This window comes from Penaeus japonicus, unplaced genomic scaffold (genome assembly GCF_977035675.1).
Source record: "Penaeus japonicus unplaced genomic scaffold, GWHDUDI00000001_assembly GWHDUDI00000025, whole genome shotgun sequence".
Taxonomy (NCBI): Eukaryota; Metazoa; Arthropoda; class Malacostraca; order Decapoda; family Penaeidae; genus Penaeus; species Penaeus japonicus.
This window is the reverse complement of record NW_028234427.1, coordinates 19,271,957-19,291,956: the sequence shown is the minus strand read 5'-3', so window position 1 is coordinate 19,291,956 and position 20,000 is coordinate 19,271,957. Positions and strand designations below refer to the sequence as shown.

Below are 20,000 nucleotides of genomic sequence, written 5' to 3'. Positions count from 1 at the left end.
TTCATGTCTCCGTTCTTCTTCTGTAGTCAGTGTTGAGTTGTTGTATATCTACCCCTTCCCTCTCCCTCTTCCTCTTTCTCTCCCCCTGTGTGTGGGCCTTTCTTTTCTTCCTCCTCCTCTCCCTTTTCTCTCTTCCTCTCTGTCTGTCCGCCTATTTTCACGTCCCCTCCTTCTTCTCCTCCAAGCGACAAACCCAACAATAAACATTGTGGCAACAGCCGAGGAAGCACTATAATTACAACAAACGGAAAGGAACCCGAGAAGATCGAATAAAAACAAGCGTGCTTCTAGTCTAGAAGGTTATGCACGTATACCGAGGAAGAGATGGAAAGAAAGAAAAGAGACATGAAGATAAAGAAGGGTGAGACGAAGAAATTAGACGATGGAAAAGAAGATAAATGGGATAGGAAAAGGTTGGTGACATTCTAAAAAGAAAGAAAAAAAGATCGGAGGAAAGAAGAGAGGAACTGGGGGCGCTGGTAGGGAAGATGTAAATGACGGGACGAGAAAGAGAAGAATGTGCAGAGAAGGAAAACGAAAGGGGAGAGAGAGATTGAAGAGTAATGTGAGATAAAGGTAGAGAGGAGATGCAAAAAAAAGGGAGGCGAGAGAAAAACACTGGTCAACAAGGACCCCCACCAACACCCTTAATTAAACCCCAAGGAGAGAATATAGCAAAGACAAAAAAGGGGAAAGGTAGAAGAAAAAGAGGGAAAAACAACTTTCACACGGGAAAGATCCTAATTGGAACGCCTAAAGCAACAGGAAAACGGTCAATGTCGCGACACCGAAGCCACAGTTAAACTTCAAAGACGTCCTCCAAGATGCTATTAAACTCTACTTGCTTTCACCTCTCCCTCGATGCCTGCCTGCAACCGCCTCTTACCTGGAAGATGGAGAAAACAACAGTTAGCATGGTATCTATCACACTTGGTTGGAAAAATATAAAAGATAATCATTAATGCAAACAATTTGAATCGCGTCCGATACCCGCCACCTGTTAAGACCTGCACCCGAAGAATGTTAATCTGAGAATCCCACCACTAACACCGCCCACGAACAAAACAAACCTCAACAAAAGATGCCAGAAACCAGAAACCAGCAAGACACGCAACCTAACCGACACACCGACCCTGTTAGCGCGACACGAGCGCCACAAGGAGTCGTCACGCTGGGCCGTCGGACGCTCGTGACGATCAAGGCGAAGAGAAACCGCTAGCCGCTACGTAGCAGCTTCTCCTCGGGCGCCTCCTTTCCGCTCGCTGGTTATAATAGTCTCCTTACCGCGGCGCGCCGCGCCGTCACCGCCACAGGTCCTGCGTTGCTAACTGTCCAGAACACTATAGGCGATCCTTTAAAGTCTTCTACTCTTCTTTCACCATTCTTTCTCTTTTTATCATTATCTGGAGCATTTTTCCAGATAATGTTCATCCCCCGCCCCTCTCCCTCTCTTTCTTTCTGCCTCACTTTCTCACATATATATTTCTATTCTCCTTCATTTCATGCATATTACACAGGGCCTCGAACAACCTTCCTAATCACAGCAAATGCGAGAGAAAGAGGGCGCACCCACGACTTTATCACCTGTAATAATCTACTTTCCACCGACGTCGTCGTATCTACAAGGCTGTGAACAATAGACAGGGAGGAAGGGGGGGGGGGCAAAACAAAAGTCCTTTGCGGTGGGAAGGAAGCTGAAAAGTGAAGTCTGTTTGTAAACATTCGAATGACTCCTAATGTAGTATCAAACGCCGCCAGTATCACAGCTACCTTAATAATGCACTGCAAGATAACACTACAGCCTCAATAATAATCCCCTCTACGCAAGAGAACACGTCTGGCTCAGCACATCAGCTCATAATACAATGCATCCATGACAGAGTTGAGAGAGGGATTTGTATCTTGGGTTAATGATATTCAAGGACGTTCAGCTTCATCCAGGTACAATCTTCCTCTATATTCATACTGAGACAATATGAAGGAATCCATAAAATTGGATGAGGAAAAGAAGAAATATCAGCATGAAAGCTATAACAATCCTTTGTGATGACTGATGGATTTAATCGACCTTTTCCAAGACGATTCCAAACTCTTGCCAGGTATCCCAAGGTTCTCGACGTCTCATTCAGCTGTCAAAGTGCCCTTTCAGCTGCCAAGGCATGCGTTTACCAGGGCCGCTATTAACGAATCAGTCGAGAGAGGCTAGCACTAAGTATGGGCATTACAACACAGCGCCATTTTCCCTCATTCGTAAATATCGCACGGTGCTGACACAAGCAAGGGCGGGTCGTGTACTATGGGAAAGAGAGGGCGTTTCCAAATGTGGGCGGGAAGAGACTAATGATCGCTGCCGGGCGTGCGAGGCTGTCTTGCGTGGGTGGGAATGAAATGCGGGCATCACGACCACAGTGCGTGTAAGGGTAGCAGCTGTTCGCCCCGCACACGCATACATACATACATCCACATTATAGAGCTACAGCAACCGATGAAACTTCCAGGAAGGCCGAACACTTGTCGTGAGCATCTCCACCGCCGCTGGTCGACGCGGAGCATCGCTACCTCACTCCGCCGCCCACTCGAGGCCTGGCAGCTACACGGCAACAGTAGCAATCCGGGCGTAACGCATCGGAGAGGTTATGCAACGCTCGTGTGAGGCATCGCGCTCATAACTATCACACGCAGGTTGCAATCGGAATATGTAATGTGTAGGACGCAATATGGCGCGCATATCGCACGTCATACAAGAAAGGCAGAAACACAGGTGCTCTCTTGTAACTGCGACATTCTCTCTCTCTCTCTCTCTCTCTCTCTCTCTCTCTCTCTCTCTCTCTCTCTCTCTCTCTCTCTCTCTCTCTCTCTCTCTCTCTCTCTCTCGTTTTCTAACTCTCTCTCGTTTTCTAACTCTCTCTCTCTCTCTCTCTCATACATACATACTCGCTTCTGTCTCTTAGCATGACGGAGGTAAGCTCTTCTCTCTCTGCATTCTGCTCCAGTGATCTAATGAACGCAAAAACAGGGGGAGAGGGGATAAGGGATGGGGGGGAGGAAGGAAGGGAGAAAGGGAGGGAGGGAGGGAGGGAGGGAGGGAGGGAGGGAGGGATATATATATATATATATATATATATATATATATATATATATATATATATATATATATATATATATATATATATAGAGAGAGAGAGAGAGAGAGAGAGAGAGAGAGAGAGAGAGAGAGAGAGAGAGAGAGAGAGAGAGAGGAGAGAGAGAGAGGAGAGAGAGCAATAGAGAGAGAGAAAGAGAGAGAGAAGAGAGGGACAGAAGAGAGACGAAGAGAGAGAGAGAGAGAGAGGAGAGGAGAGAGAGAGAGAGAGAAAGAAGCAATCACGTTAAACCACACAATGTATTCGTCGATTACACAGAAGACGTCAAAATGCCTGTCGTTTTGTCGAAGAGCAATCGAAACACAGTAAACCACAACTTACAACCAGCAATGATACTCATTGTCAGTCGACTCCCCCCCACCCCTCTCTCTCTTTCTCTCTTTCTCTCTCTCTCCCTCTCTCCAATAAAATAAAACAATAATTAATAATAACAATAAATGATAACTCCAGATGATGATAGAAATGAGAAAGAAAAAACTAAAGCAACGCCCCCCCCCCCCACTCAACACCCTGCGAGCGCAAGCGAAGACAGCCGCTGCCACTAAAACACAAACACAGAAAACAAGACGTCCTCCTGCACCTCATTACCGAGGGGATGAGTCAGTCCGGAGCTCCACGCGGCGGGTTCACACTTGAGCTCCTGTCCTTCATTCATGACGGAGCTCCTGGATGCTCCTTTGCCTCCCGACGCCGCCCCGACGCCCCCCCCCCCCCCGGCTGATCAGCTTCCTGTTGGGGAAGCTGTGAGGGAGGGAAGAGTAGGGAGAGGGAGGGCAAAAGAAAGCATAAGACGAGAATAAAAAATAATCAAATCGAATGTACAGCAAAATAAGTCAATTCGATAATTTTTTCGAGACCATTCTCCATTTTTTGTGTCGGGGAAGATTTTTTTTGGGGGGAGGGAGGGGACAGAAGCTAAAAAAATAGAATCAACAAAAATCAAATCGAAATCACATAAAAAAGCCTTACTTCAGACAACTTTTCGAGACCATTTTCTGAAACGTTTTTCTTTTGGGGAGTAGAGAAGAGTGCGGTGAAATAGTGTGGTGCGTCTCCGTATTATATAGCACTGATGTCTTGTAAGGTAGGATATGCTGCCGGTTGGCATGGTGCCGAGGATTGCGTGCCGTTGCTACATGATATGATCTAATGCTGTATGATACGGTTTAGTACTGCATGGCTTGGTACGCAGGACACATTATATATACAGTATAGAACAGTATGGTGCCGTATGATTTGTGGTGCTGTGCACAATATGAAGGAATCTTTAAAAATACTGATGGAATTGGTCTTCGTATGGTTTCACATTACAGTGCAACAAATAATATATAATCATAATGACTGCTACTTGTTGCGCTATTCCATTTATATGATGTAATACTGAGAGAAAGCTAGGACGAAGTGGCAAGAGATACACTTGGGATAGTTTGCTGTGGTAATCCAGCTGTGATTGTTTAGATGGTGTAAAAGCATATCCTGTTGTACAACTATTTGCCGTAACAAGAAAGGAAGGCATATACACAAAGGAGATAAAGCAAAAAATATGAAGGAAAAGAAAGGAAGATAAAGAAATGACGAAGAAGAAGGGGGGGTCGAAAAAAACGACAACGAGGAAGGACGAAGAAAGTAGAAGACAAGTAAAATGTAGAAAATAAGAAAGACGAAGGAGAAAAAAAACGACGAGGAAGAAGAAAGATAAGAATGCGACGACAACGACGAGAAAGGGAATGAGCAAGCAAGCACCGGGCCACTCTTCCTCAGAATCTCCGCCAGACAAGGCAAGAGACCCTTCGCTCCACTAACAAACCGAGACCAGTGCATGCTGACACTCCCGCTGACGCTGTAGCATCCTTGTAACGTCAGGCGATGCATATCATCAGCAACTGACCCTGACCTCGACTGACCTTATGCACGGGCAACAAAAAGGATGACGTCACTCTTTTTAGGATTTGGGATTTGAGGTTTGCGTAAATAGCACACACACTCACGTACACAGTCAATCTACATAAACACACAAACTCTCTTTCTCTCTTCTTCTCTCGCTCCCTCTCTCACTCACTCATACATTAGCTCAATCACTCACTCACATTCATATTAGCACACACACACACACACACACACACACACACACACACACACACACACACACACACACACACACACACACACACACACACACACACACACACACACACACACACACACACACACACACACACACACACACACACACACACACACACACACACATCATTTTCGTGATTCATGTAACTGATGGCCTGCCAAATATTCCCCATCACCCTTTTTGCTATATGATGTCTACCAACGTGTATCGACTTGCGAAATGGGTAAATTAATTTGTATCACATTCACATGTGGCCAAATGTACTGCTCAATCACACAAACACAAAACAAACATACATGTTATACACACGCGCCCGCAAGCATGGGCGAACGAGTGCACAGACACTCAACACATCAACAAACACATAAATCGAATGCATATAAAAAGGCTTAACTCAGGTAACAGCAACGAGATAGCCTTCCGTACAAAACATGCATGACCTCATCCTAACCTAAGGGAGCCGCATGACACACTACCTCCGCGTGGATACTGTCCACCACTTACCCCATGGCGTCTATGGCACTTTCGGGCAGCTATGGTTGCCTCAAGTCCATATAGACGGTCGAGTACCAATAGAACAGTGCCATCGCTTGGTACTTGATGATTGTGCAACTTGCAAAAAGAGGTGGGGTAGATGATAGGGGTGGGATGTGGGTGAAATAAGAAGGTAGGGTGGAATAGGGAGGGGTAGGAAGAGGAAATGGGAGAGGGGATAGTTATTGGGGATGGGATGGGATGGGATGGGATGGGATGGGATGGGATGGAATGGGAATGAGGTTGACGGAGGCATGGTTGGATATCGAGATGGAGAAAGTGATGAGGGATATGTGGAATGGGAATGGGAACAAGGATGGTGACAGGGGGAGAGGCCTTCGGGTCATCAACTATTTTAGAAGATAGGAAAAGGATCACCTGCCCCATCAAAGCCCCAAACACGCAATCCATCTCCGCCATTCGATCAAACGGATATCGACTTTCTGGACAGGGGGGTTGCCCAACCGCTCTGATGACGCTTCTCTCGCAACCGAACACGTCAATAGTTCCCCAACCTCAATCGAAATCAATCACGATCCACAACAGCCGAGAGGAGAAAAGGGGGAGAGGGGTGAGGTAGTGAGGTAGGTAGGTAGGAAGGTGTGTGTGTGTAGGTGTGTGTGTGTGTGTGTGTGTGTGTGTGTGTGTGTGTGTGTGTGTGTGTGTGTGTGTGTGTGTGTGTGTGTGTGTGTGTGTGTGTGTGTGTGTGTGTGTGTGTGTGTGTGTGTGTGTGTGTGTGTGTGTGTGTGTGTGTGTGTGTGTGTGTGTGTGTGTGTGTGTGTGTGTGTGTGTGTGTGTGTGTGTATATATATGTATGGATAGATGGATAGATGGTTAGATAGATAGACAAATAGATAGTCAGAGGATAGGCGGCTAATAGATAGATAGATAGATAGAGAGAGAAGGTGAGGAGAGAGGGAGAGAGGGGGAGGGGGAAACATAGAGGAAGAGAAGAAAGAAAGAAAGAAAGAAAGCGATAAAGATAGATAGATAGATAGATAGATAGATAGATAGATAGATAGATAGATATAGAAGGAGAGAGAGGGAGTGAGAAGGAGAGAGAGGGAGAGAGAGGGAGAGAAAGGGGGAGAGAGAAGGAGGGATAGAGAGAGAGAGAGAGAGAGAGTGGGGTGGGGACGGATAGAGGGAGAGATGACATACATCACAGGTCATTTCCGCTCCGTCTCCCATAATCCCCGCACGAACCACTTCATCACCTCATCTCACACACACCTCATCACCCTCATCACAAATCTATTTGTCAACCGCAAGCGACCTTTTTTTCTTCTTTCTTATGACCTTCCTACCCCTCTCCCCTCCTGACACTCCAGCACCCCCCTGACCTTACCAAAGCTCCTTCCTCGCTTCCCTCGCTCCTCCCCTCGCCTGCCTAAGAGTGTCACCCTTACAAAAAGGGTCAGATTTGAGTGCAACGTCTCATTTTACACAACTAATTTGTTTGGCATCTTTTAAATCTATTTTTTCTTTATGCGCGTGCAATTGTGCCCTTCACAAAGCCACGTCAAAATAAACTCAAATGTATGTCAATCCAAATCCTTATCACGAAACAAACAAAGCAAAAATAGAAACCAATAACCCTCCCCCAAGATAACCCATTCTATTAACCCGTAAGTGGCAATGACACCGGAAATGGTGGTGCCATGTGACACCTGGGATGCTAGAGAGAGGGGCCGTCGGCTGTCGGGTGTCGGCACCTCTTCAGCAGTTGTGGCGAATTGTTAAAATCTCTAGTCCTCCTTTTTGTCTACTTGCATGTGCATTTAATGAGGAATGACGTATTCGAGTATCAATATAAAAAAAAGGAGAAGGGAATGGAGAGGGAGCGGGGGAAAAGGATAAAGAGAGGAAGAAAAGGAAGGAGAGAGATGTAGATGAAGGTAGGACTGAAAGGAAGGAGGGAGGGGGAGGGGGAGAGGGAGAGGGAGAGAGAAAGAAAGAGAGAGAGAGAGAGAGAGAAGGAGGGAGGGAGAGAGAAGGAGAGGAGGGGAGGGAGTGAGAGAGAGGAAGGGAAGGAGGGAGAGAGAGTGAGTGAGAGAGAGAGGGGGGGGCGAGGATAAAGGGGAGGCGGAATGAGGGAGAGGAAGAGGGGGAGGGAGGGAGGGAGGGAGAGAGGGAGGAACGAAGTGAGGGAGAGAGGACGTGGGAAAATGAGAGAACATGTGTGAGGCATAAAAGAGCAAGGTAAAGCGTAACACCAACACCATTATGAAATCATTTCCGTAAATGCAATAACAGAAAATCAAGATCATTTAGTAAATATACCACTGTAAAATAAAAAACTAGTGAAAATAGTGACACAAAGAAAGAAAAGAGTAAAGAGAAATAAAGAGAAAGAAAAATAGAACGAGATAAAGCATGAGAATAAGAGAAAGGAAGAGAGAGAAACCTCTTGTTTTGGACGGTTCAGTACCGGGCCGCGGAGGGAACCGGTAATCATCGGCGGCCTCACGAAAGCGTCCGTTACCGGTGAGTGACAGGGCGATTACTCTGGGCGGACGAACTGGGATCAAACCGGTGTGACGGGGAAGGGACCTTATCCGACAACAAAAAAATATTTACATAAGAAATAAAGCTCAATAAATTTAAATGGAGTTACTTTATCCCGTTTATTAAGAGAGCAGAGAATAAAAGCTGAAAAAAAATATATATTAACTAAGAGGGACACGACGCTCCAAAATCCACGAATCGGCGGCAACGAAGAATTAATATTCCCTCAAAAAAAAAAAAAAAAAAAAAAAGTCCTCGAAAACGACCTAATCTGATACGAAAAAGGGATGAGCATCGGCCTTCCGAGACGGGAGGCATCAATCATAATCATAAATAATGAACATGAATATAATGATGTATACAGTAAAATCATAACATAATAAACTTCACCATGAAGTACTAATATAGATTCCTGCTGGAGCGCCATCCATGACCTTGCTTTTTGAAGGGGGGAGGGGGAGGAGTCAGTGGTCAAGTGGGGAAAAGGAGGGAGGGGAGAGCGGAGGCAAGGGTGAGAGAGGAAGAAGAGGGAGGGAGAATGAAGAGGAGACAGGGGGGGATGGAGGGAGAGGGGAGGGAGGAGAAAACGGAGGCAAGGGGAGAGGGAGGGAGAGAAGTGAGGGAGAATGAAGGAGACAGGAGGGGATGGAGGGAGAGGGGAGGGAGGAGAAAGCGGAGGCAAGGGGAGAGGGAGGAAGAGAAGTGAGGGAGAATGAAGGAGACAGGAGGGGATGGAGGGAGAGGAGAGGGAGGGGAAAGCGGAGGCAAGGGGAGAGGGAGGAAGAGAAGTGAGGGAGAATGAAGGAGACAGGAGGGGATGGAGGGAGAGGGGAGGGAGGAGAAAGCGGAGGCAAGGGGAGAGGGAGGAAGAGAAGTGAGGGAGAATGAAGGAGACAGGAGGGGATGGAGGGAGAGGAGAGGGAGGGGAAAGCGGAGGCAAGGGGAGAGGGAGGGAGAATGAAGAGGAGACAGGGAGGAAGAGGAGTCAGGGAGGAAGAGGAGACAGGGAGGAGGAGGAGGAGGGAGGGAAAATGAAGAGGAGACAGGGGGGTGGAGGGAAGGGAGGGGGGAGAGCGGAGGCAGGGGAGAGGGAGGAAGAGGAGGGAGGGTGAATGAAGAGGAGACAGGGGGGGATGGAGGGAGAGGGGAGGGAGGAGAAAGCGGAGGCAAGGGGAAAAGGAGAGAGAACGAAATGGAGACAGGGGGTATGGAGGGAGAGGGGAGGGGGGGGAGCGGAGGCAAGGGAAGAGGGAGGAAGAAGAGGGAGGGAGAATGAAGAGGAGACAGGGGGGGATGGAGGGAGAGGGGAGGGGGGAGAGCGGAGGCAAGGGGAGAGGGAGGGAGAATGAAGAGGAGACAGGGGGGGATGGAGGGAGAGGGGGGGATGGAGGGAGAGGGGAGGGGGGAGAGCGGAGGCAAGGGGAGAGGGTGGGAGAACGAAGAGGAGACAGGGGGTATGGAGGAAGAGGGGAGGGGGAGGAGTGGAGGCTAGGGAAGAGGGAGGAAGAAGAGGGAGGGAGAATGAAGAGGAGACAGGGGGGGATGGAGGGAGAGGGGAGGGGGGAGAGCGGAGGCAAGGGGAGAGGGAGGGAGAACGAAGAGGAGACAGGGGGTATGGAGGAAGAGGGGAGGGGGGGGGAACGGAGGCAAGGGGAAGAGGGAGGAAGAAGAGGGAGGGAGAATGAAGAGGAGACAGGGGGGGATGGAGGGAGAGGGGAGGGGGGAGAGCGGAGGCAAGGGGAGAGGGAGGGAGAATGAAGAGGAGACAGGGGGAATGGAGGGAGAAAGAAGGAGGGAGGGTCGGAGGAAGGGATGAAGAAAGATAGACAGAAAAAAAGAAAAACCGAATAAGAAACTAGGAGAGTAAGAGTATGAGAGAGCGCATGTGCAAGCGTGCATGCGTCTGTACACCTGTGCGTGTGAACAAGTCATGGATGTGTGAGAAAAAAAACAAACAACAAAACATGCAAGTTCCCGTTTGCGCCTCGATATAGATCTAATGATGATGATGGTGATACGCATGGTGGTGATGATGATGATAACAGAAACAGTTTCTTATCTGATTTGGAATGATTCATCAATCATAGAAACACCACGTCAGATGCCAAACAGTTCACTTACTAGTAAAAAAAATAGAGAGAAAAAAGAAAGGGAAAAAAATGTTACGAATACAAGTCATGTACCGTAAGACACCGCCGGGATTGACATGAAGTGAACATTATTTCCTGAAATCTACGTTCCACTGGCCATCACACGCCTCATCAACCGTCACGTCATCCTCCATCACGTCACTCGGTCTGGATGGGGCGAATCGACAGCCACAAGGAGGGGCCTACTCTATGCCTTCACTCACTCACTCACATCCACCCATGCCACCCCCTTCTCTCTTCCTCCCTCCCTCCCTCTCTCTCTCTCTCTCTCTCTCTCTCTCTCTCTCTCTCTCTCTCTCTCTCTCTCTCTCTCTCTCTCTCTCTCTCTCTCATGGCAAGATGCATGCGCACACAGAAATACACACACGTGCATGCCAGCGATGCCACCAGAAGCATACTGCCGTATCAGCCAGCAGCGCATGGAGTGTAAAAGAGACACCTCACGTGACAAAGACCAGCCGGCAAACATATGCAACATTCCCGTAAACGATATCTTGCACCTGCAACGCATGCAAGTCCCCTAAGCATTCCTCTTAATCTACACTTCCTTATTACAACACATGTACAACCAAGACATCTATAAGTCAATTAAAAATAAATCAACAATGAAGATGATAGTATTGCCCCAATAGCGGCAATAATGATAACAATACTATATGTCTCCATCAGCAGTGAAACCCAGCATACACAAATCCTCCATGACCTTAGCTCCTCCATCAACCCAATACACCCCTCGAGGATACACCTGCCGAGGGCGTCGACACCTGCGAGCAGAGGAAACACAGGTGAGTCACGCAAGGCTCCGCCCTCCTTGCAAGACAAAAGCAAATGATTAACTAACAAACAAACCGAGGCGACGGCCTCCAATGCGGTAATTATGACGCGAGAATACAACTACCCCCCCCCCTCCCCCCCCCCCCCCCCATTCCCGCTTGCCCTTCCTTTTCCTCCTTCTCCCTTCTTCTTTCTCCCTTTCCCCCTTGCTTTCCCTGCCCCCCCCCCCCCAACCCAAACACTCCTCTACTCCCCGGATGTGTGACTGTCCTGTAATATTTTGTTATTGTCTATGTAACGACGAAGGAAAGAAGAGGGTTGGAGTGGAGTAGGAGATGAGGGTTGGAGCGGAGTAGGAGAAGAGGGTTGGAGTGGAGTAGGAGAAGAGGGTTGGAGTGGAGTAGGAGAAGAGGGTTGGAGTGGAGTAGGAGAAGAGGGTTTTAGTGGAGTAGGAGAAGAGGGTTGGAGTGGAGTAAGAGAAGAGGGTTGGAGTGGAGTAGGAGATGAGGGTTGGAGTGGAGTAGGAGAAGAGGGTTGGAGTGGAGTAGGAGATGAGGGTTGGAGTGGAGTAGGAGAAGAGGGTTGGAGTGGAGTAGGAGAAGAGGGTTGGAGTGGAGTAGGAGAAGAGGGTTGGAGTGGAGTAGGAGAAGAGGGTTGGAGTGGAGTAGAAGAGGGTTGGAGTGGAGTAGGAGAAGAGGGTTGGAGTGGAGTAGGAGAAGAGGGTTGGAGTGGAGTAGGAGAAGAGGGTTGGAGTGGAGTAGGAGAAGAGGGTTGGAGTGGAGTAGGAGAAGAGGGTTGGAGTGGAGTAGGAGAAGAGGGTTGGAGTGGAGTAGGAGATGAGGGTTGGAGTGGAGTAGGAGTGGAGTAGGAGAAGAGGGTTGGAGTGGAGTAGGAGTGGAGTAGGAGAAGAGGGTTGGAGTGGAGTAGGAGAAGAGGGTTGGAGTGGAGTAGGAGAAGAGGGTTGGAGTGGAGTAGGAGAAGAGGGTTGGAGTGGAGTAGGAGAAGAGGGTTGGAGTGGAGTAGGAGAAGAGGGTTGGAGTGGAGTAGGAGAAGAGGGTTGGAGTGGAGTAGGAGAAGAGGGTTGGAGTGGAGTAGGAGAAGAGGGTTGGAGTGGAGTAGGAGAAGAGGGTTGGAGTGGAGTAGGAGAAGAGGGTTGGAGTGGAGTAGGAGAAGAGGGTTGGAGTGGAGTAGGAGAAGAGGGTTGGAGTGGAGTAGGAGAAGAGGGTTGGAGTGGAGTAGGAGAAGAGGGTTGGAGTGGAGTAGGAGAAGAGGGTTGGAGTGGAGTAGGAGAAGAGGGTTGGAGTGGAGTAGGAGAAGAGGGTTGGAGTGGAGTAGGAGAAGAGGGTTGGAGTGGAGTAGGAGAAGAGGGTTGGAGTGGAGTAGGAGAAGAGGGTTGGAGTGGAGTAGGAGAAGAGGGTTGGAGTGGAGTAGGAGAAGAGGGTTGGAGTGGAGTAGGAGAAGAGGGTTGGAGTGGAGTAGGAGAAGAGGGTTGGAGTGGAGTAGGAGAAGAGGGTTGGAGTGGAGTAGGAGAAGAGGGTTGGAGTGGAGTAGGAGAAGAGGGTTGGAGTGGAGTAGGAGATGAGGGTTGGAGTGGAGTAGGAGTGGAGTAGGAGAAGAGGGTTGGAGTGGAGTAGGAGAAGAGGGTTGGAGTGGAGTAGGAGAAGAGGGTTGGAGTGGAGTAGGAGAAGAGGGTTGGAGTGGAGTAGGAGAAGAGGGTTGGAGTGGAGTAGGAGAAGAGGGTTGGAGTGGAGTAGGAGAAGAGGGTTGGAGTGGAGTAGGAGAAGAGGGTTGGAGTGGAGTAGGAGAAGAGGGTTGGAGTGGAGTAGGAGAAGGGGCAAGTGAGATGATGGGGTTTTGCGATGATGCAACGAAAGAAGGAATAGAAGAGACGCGGTATTCAATACCGACTCCAGTAAAGTAAGCGATCTAATTCACAGAGCGTGATGCACAGCCTAATCGAAAGCACATGTACAGCGAACAGAAGTGAACTCATAAAGGAAATGAAGGAGAGCGAAGGGAAGCAGGACGTTCACCCGTTCGCGTGGCCGTCGCCATTACGACCATCATCATTAGGACCGCCAACTCATTATTACTGAAGGACTGGGCCTCTCGCAGTGACCACGGGATCGCATGCGTAGGAGGGAGGGAGGGAGAAAAGGAGTGAGGAAGGGAGGGAGGGAGAAAAGGAGGGAGGAAGGGAGGGAGGGAGAAAAGGAGGGAGGAAGGGAGGGAGGGAGGAAGAAAAGGAGGGAGGGTGGGAAGACAGAGAGAGGGAGGAAAGGAAAGGCAAGGAGATAGAAAGAGAGAAAAAGAGAAAGAGAAAGAGAAAGAGAAAGAGAAAGAGAGAGAGAGAGAGGGGGGGGGGTGACACACATAAGGACAAATAAATATTCATTTGTTCATCCATGTCATGACAAGAACTAAGCAAGAGAAAGATAATGGGCATTCGCCTGCACCCACGGAGACATGCATTCAATCAACTTAATAAAAACATTCGGGACCAAATAATCAGAAATACTTCATAAACGCATCACCAGACACAGAAAACATATAAAATAAAACATACATAAAAAGATATGCTAAAAAATATAGCCTACACGCAAAAACTAAAATTTACAAAGCAAGAATATAATTGAAAAAAAATCCCAAGCAAAACAACAAACCTGTAGCAGAAAAATACATAAATCAAAATGCAAACCACACAAAAACCAATAAAACGCAAATGGAGGAGAGAAACTACAGCAACAGCAGCAGCAACAGTGGCCCATCAGCTTCCCCAGCGTAATGCAAGCGACCGGTGGGGCCGCTGCGAGTAAACATCCCCGCCAGAGCCACCACGTGCACGGCGCCCCCTCCCCTTCCTCCTCCTCCTCTCATTACCACCTCCCTCCCTCCCTTCGCTCTACTTCTCCTTACTCTCCCTGCCTCCTCCTCCTCCTCCTTCTCCTTTTCGTTCTCTCCTTCCTTCTCCCTCTCGTATCCTTACCTCCTACCTCCCCTTCCCTTCTTCTCCTCCTACTTCTCCTTTTCTTTCTCTCCTTCATTCTTCTCGTCTCCCTACCTCCTATCTTCCCTTCCTCCCTTCTCCTCCTCCTATTCCTTTTCGTTCTCTCCTTTCTCCTCGTTTCCTTACCTCCTACCTCCCCTTCCCCCCTTCCCCTGTACTCTCTTCCTCCATCTCTCCTTTTCTCCCCTTCCTTCCATTCCTCACCTCCCTTCCCTAACCCTTTTCCTCCCTCCTTCCTTCCACCCTTCTCCATTCCTCCCCCCTCCCCCTCCCCCTCCCCCCTCTTTCTTCGTCTCCTCGTACACGTGTCCGTCTCATATGAAGAATGACAACACCCAATGACAATCTCCTCGTCATGCACGGTGATAAGCATCGGGTGGAAGGGGTAAGGGGGAGGAGGTGAAGGAGGAAAGCGGGGAGGCATGTGGGCTTCATATGAATATGCCCATGTGGAGTACAACACGCTGATACGTAGATAGTTAATGTGTGTGTGTGTGTGTGTGTGTGTGTGTGTGTGTGTGTGTGTGTGTGTGTGTGTGTGTGTGTGAGAGAGAGAGAGAGAGAGAGAGAGAGAGAGAGAGAGAGAGAGAGAGAGAGAGAGAGAGAGAGAGAGAGAGAGAGAGAGAGAGAGAGAGAGAGAGAGAGAGGTGTGTGTGTGTGTGTGTGTGTGTGTGTGTGTGTGTGTGTGTGTGTGTGTGTGTGTGTGTGTGTGTGTGTGTGTGTGTGTGTGTGTGTGTGTGTGTGTGTGTGTCCTCGTGTGTGCGTGTGTGTATGCGTGTGTGTCCTCGTGTGTGTATGCGTGTGTGTCCTCGTGTGTGTATGCGTGTGTGTCCTCGTGTGTGTGTGTGTTTGACATTTTGTTATACATTCTGCACATGTTCCTTTGCAATTTACACATGTTTACGGTGACCTTGCATGCCCCTCGCATGATGCAGTCGCTATTCCCTCTGCATCTGTGTTCATGCTCAAGCTGAACTGCAGACAAATATTTAAAATCGTGGCGTCCCACACGACTGCTTTAATATGGAGTCTGAATTCATAAGTTATCATTTGCCGAAGAGACTCACGCAGATGTGAACGACACTGGTGCCTCTTGCAACATACGCAGCTTGCATAGGACTCCACTGCATCCCAGACGTATTCCCTTACATATATTCAGAAAAACAATTATCAACAATACTATCAAGGAACGATAAAATGTTTACAACAAATCAACCCAACATCAATAAACAAACAAATCAAATACACTCGAGTGAATGAATTGGCAAAATATCGTCCAAAACACACACGCGGGCGCGCGCGCGCGACCTCTCCAAGTAAACGCAAACAGCTCTAAAGACACAAGAGAGAGAGGCCGCTGTCAATCTGCCTTGATGGTTAACAAAACAATAAAAACCCTTCTCACCAGACCTCATAAACATGACAGGCAGCAGCTAAGCTAAGTGCAACGTGCTAGGCATATGACTCCTCTCGCTCTCCATTTCCCTTTTTTGCGTGTGGTGCACTGCGGCGTGAGCACAGACAGACACAGACACGCATTCTCCTCTACTACAAGTAACAAATAAGATTTATTCGAATTTTCTTATTTCCTCTCTCTTTGGTTTTCCTCCCTCCCCTCCCCAAGAAACACAAACTAATTTTGACATAGTCGTTACGGCTCACGGGAGATTGAGGGAGAGAGGAGGAGAGAGGAGGAGAGAGGAGGAGAGAGGAGAGGGGAGGGGAGGGGAGTGGAGGGGAGAGGAGGGGAGAAGAGAGGAGAGGTGAGGAGAGGGAGGACACCGCCCACCATAATACCCCGCCCCTACTAATGAGGTTGTCTTGACTCCCAAACCCGCAGATGATGTCGTCTTCTCTTGCCAGAAGCGGATGTCGTCCCGATCCTCACTACAGTCGGAATAAGGCCTTCATCGATCCACACGCCAAGCGAGCACGTCGTCTGGTGCACACAACACGACTACGGGGGTCGTCTTCGGACACGACTACAATGCTTTACCGGAGTCGTCCAGATACGTTATGTCTGGGAGTCTGTAGGAGGCACAGCCGTGAGGGAGAGAAAGGGAGGGAGGGAGAGAGAGAGAGAGAAGGTTAGACGGATAAATGGATAGAAGAATAGGAGAAAATGATAGAAAAGGAGAAGGTACGAAAGGAGAGAAGAGACACGAGGGAAAGCACAAAAGAGAATAATGGAAAACTTAGAGACGAGAGAAATGAAAAATACAAAATAAGGAAGAGGGGGGGGGTACACGAAAGGACACACAAACAAAGCTTAGAGATAAACAGGATGTTATAATACTGCTGACAATGACAAGAGATTGGAGACAGTTGACGTAGGTAGATAATGGCTGCTTGGAATCCTAAGGAGGCGGTGATGGAGCGCAAGTGACGCCGGGACGCAAGGGAGCGCGAGCCGTTGGGGGTCGGGACAATAAGACGCAAAGCATTGCGGCCAAAGAGATGCATTCTCCGTGGGAAATCCACAGAGCAGGGAAACGGGAAAGCGCTGTTGACATCTTCAAAGGAAATATGCGCGCTCGTGCACGCACACACGCACGCACGCACACACACACACGCGCGCACACACATACACACACACGCACAAACACACACATACACACACGCACAAACACACACAATATAAACTTCTGCATGTGCCAGGTGTGGGACAAGGGCACTTCCTCACGTCAGATGAGTCAGTGCCATTATCTGGTGCCACAGGTGCTCCGCGTCCCAACGCTCCGCTACGTAACACGCAAACACAAAATGCTCACAGCGGTATTGTGTCAGATAGAGTGAGTGAGGGAGCACGTATCTACAGACACCACCCGACACAAACAATGCCTGAGTGAGTGTGTGGAACAAGAAAAGAGGGAAATAAAATAAAATACAAGAAAGAGGGAGAGAGGGAGAGAGAGAGAGAGAGAGAGAGAGAGAGAGAGAGAGAGAGAGAGAGAGAGAGAGAGAGAGAGAGAGAGAGAGAGAGAGAGAGAGAGAGAGAGAGAGAGAGAGAGAGAGAGAGAGAGAGAGAGAGAGAGAGAGAGAGAGAGGAGAGAGAGAGAGAGAGAGAGGGAGAGAGGGAGAGAGGAGAGGGGAGGAGAGAGAGAGAGGGAGAGAGGGAGGAGAGAGGGAGAGAGGGAGGAGGGAGGAGGGAGAGAGGGGGAGGAGGAGAGGGAGAGGAGAGAGAGAGGGGAGAGAGAGAGAGAAGGAGAGAGAGAGAGAGAGAGAGAGAGAGAGAGAGAGAGAGAGAGAGAGAGAGAGAGAGAGAGAGAGAGAGAGTGTGTCTGGGTAGGTGGGAGTGGGGGAGAAGAGAAAGAGATGTGTGGTCCCATCAGTGACTGTCACCTTGGACCACTTGAGCTCAACCTCACGCTCTCAAGACCTCCTCCTCCGATCTCGCGCGTGGAACTTAGGGGGAAACAGACACTCGAGTGTATCCTCAGCGCAGGCCTTGGTAGAGAGGCGACACACTTCGCACACTCTGTTTAGATTCGGGCCAGACAGGCAACACAAATGATCTGCTGATCACCCCGTAAACAAGCGGTCTATTTTCACTTCGTTTGTTCCCAATACTCTTCGTCTGTCTCTGTATTTGTCTGTCTGTCTGTCTGTCTGTCTGTCTAACACTCTCTCTCCCTTCTTTTAGCTTTCTGATTCTCTCTTTCCTTTCTTTTCTATTTTTTTTTTTCACTCTCTCTTTCCCTTCACCTTTCTTGCTCTCTCTACTTTTCCTTCCATGTATTTTTTATAGTATGTAATATATCTTTAGTAAACATACTATCAGTCTTCCTGCCTATCATGCAGGAAGAGAGGAAGAGAGGGAGAGAGTAAGAGAGAGAGAGGGATTAGGGAGAGGGAGAGGGATTAGGGAGAGGGATTAGGGAGAGGGATTAGGGAGAGGGAGAGGGAGAGGGAGAGGGAGAGGGAGAGGGAGAGGGAGAGGGAGAGGGAGAGGGAGAGGGAGAGGGAGAGGGAGAGGGAGAGGGAGAGGAAGAGAGAGAGATTCAGAGAGTCGTGCGCGTACAAAGAGCAATGTGCACACGGCAATCACCTCAGTGTTTATTTATATGAAGTTTTGCCTCTTGGCCATAGAGGGGGAGGAGAAGGGGGGGGGGAGAGAGTGGGGAAGACGATGGGGAAGTGGGAAGGGAGGGGAAAGTGAAGGATATCAAGGAAGGGAAAGAGAAAGAGAAGAGAAAAGATCTTTCGTCACCCTGCCCTCCCTAATGAAAACAAAACCGCTCTCAAGAGAAGATAACATGCCGGCCATCAGCATACCATCCGCCTTATCGCCCTCCATTACTTTATTGCTTCCTCCTTCTCTCCTTCCCTTCATTTTGTTCAATTCCTTTCGCAATTAATAAATTTTCTTTCGCTTCCCCCCATCTCCGTTCCTTCGGCAAAGAACCAAGTGACTGACACTATATTTCCACGTGTGCTTCTTATTTGTTTATTCTTTTCCCGATTAAATAAATGAGATCCGGGAAAGGCAGAAACTGGAGGGGAGGGGGGGAGGGGGGATGAGGGGGAAGGGAAGGGAGGGGAGAGTAGGGGGAAGGGGAGGGGAGGGAAGGAGGGGAGGGTTGGGGGAAGTGGAAGGAAGGCGGTGACGAGGGGGATGAGGATGAGGATGAGGATGAGGATGAGGATGAGGATGAGGACGAGAACGATGATGAAGGTGGTGGTGGTGAGGGAGATGGAGAGAGAAAAGGAGGAATAGGGTAAGAAAAAGAGAGATGAGGAGGATGGCGGAGAGGGCGGAGAAGAGCAGTGAGAGGAGGGAAAGAGGGGCGAAGTGAGGGCAATGAAAGGGAGGGATGAAAGCAAGGGATGCCGGGATGGCAAAGAAGGTGATAGTAAGAGAGAGAAACTGTGATGATTTAATGAAAAGAGAGGCAGTTGGGAGAGAATTGAAAAGAAGTAACGTAAGACAAAAGAAAAAAGAAAAATTAAAACAAACAGAAGAAATAGGAGAGTGTCAAGATGAAGTACAAAAATCACTTGGGCGAGTAAGGAATGAGAGAGAGAGAGAGAGAGAGAGAGAGAGAGAGAGAGAGAGAGAGAGAGAGAGAGAGAGAGAGAGAGAGAGAGAGAGAGAGAGAGAGAGAGAGAGAGAGAGAGAGAGAGAGAGAGGAGAGAGAGAGAGAGGAGAGAGAGAGAGAGGAGAGTGAGAGAGAGGAGAGTGAGAGAGAGGAGAGAGAGAGAGAGTGAGAGAGAGGAGAGAGAGAGAGAGAGGGAGAGAGAGAGGGAGAAAGAAGGAGAAAGAGGGAGAGAGAGAGGGAGAAAGAGGGAGGGCGAGAGAGAGAAAGAAAGAAAGAGAGAGAGAGAGAGAGAGAGAGAGAGAGGTGGGGGAGGAGGAGGAAAAGTGACCATGAGTGAAAGAGGGGGAAACAATAAATCTTAAGACGAGGGGGAGACGCGACACATATTACCAAGAACAACCACATGAAAAATCAGAGGAAAGAACACACAAGAGAAGAAAAGAAAAATCAACGCAAAATTAGATTAATGTAAGAAAAAAGGACGAATGAGAAATCTGAAAAAAACATATATTTCCAAATAAATGGTCGACTAAAGTAGGTTAAAAAAAAAGGATGAGAAAATATTCAGATTTTCCCGGCAGCGGTACAGTACAAACGGAAACTTGTGTACTAAACACTACTAAACACAAAACATCATTACAAGCTAACTGACACGGAATAATGACGGCGATGAAGAGGGGAGATAATGGAGTATTTGGACAATGATTCTATATCCGACTA

The 20,000-nt window shown here is 48.7% G+C and overlaps 1 protein-coding gene across 2 annotated transcripts in view; it reads right to left on the bottom strand.

Moving 5' to 3' along the window:
- Positions 1 to 20,000, bottom strand: part of LOC147468930 (partitioning defective 3 homolog) — a 233,653-nt gene that overhangs the window by 175,033 nt on the left and 38,620 nt on the right. The window contains exon 2 of one of the 2 annotated variants that reach the window (XR_015192232.1): positions 1 to 886. This exon is cut by the window's left edge and continues 13 nt beyond it. The exons of the other annotated variant lie outside the window; for it this stretch is intronic. The gene's annotated coding sequence lies outside the window, so the exon portion shown is untranslated. The remainder of the gene's footprint in view (positions 887 to 20,000) is intronic. 2 annotated transcript variants of the gene reach the window in all.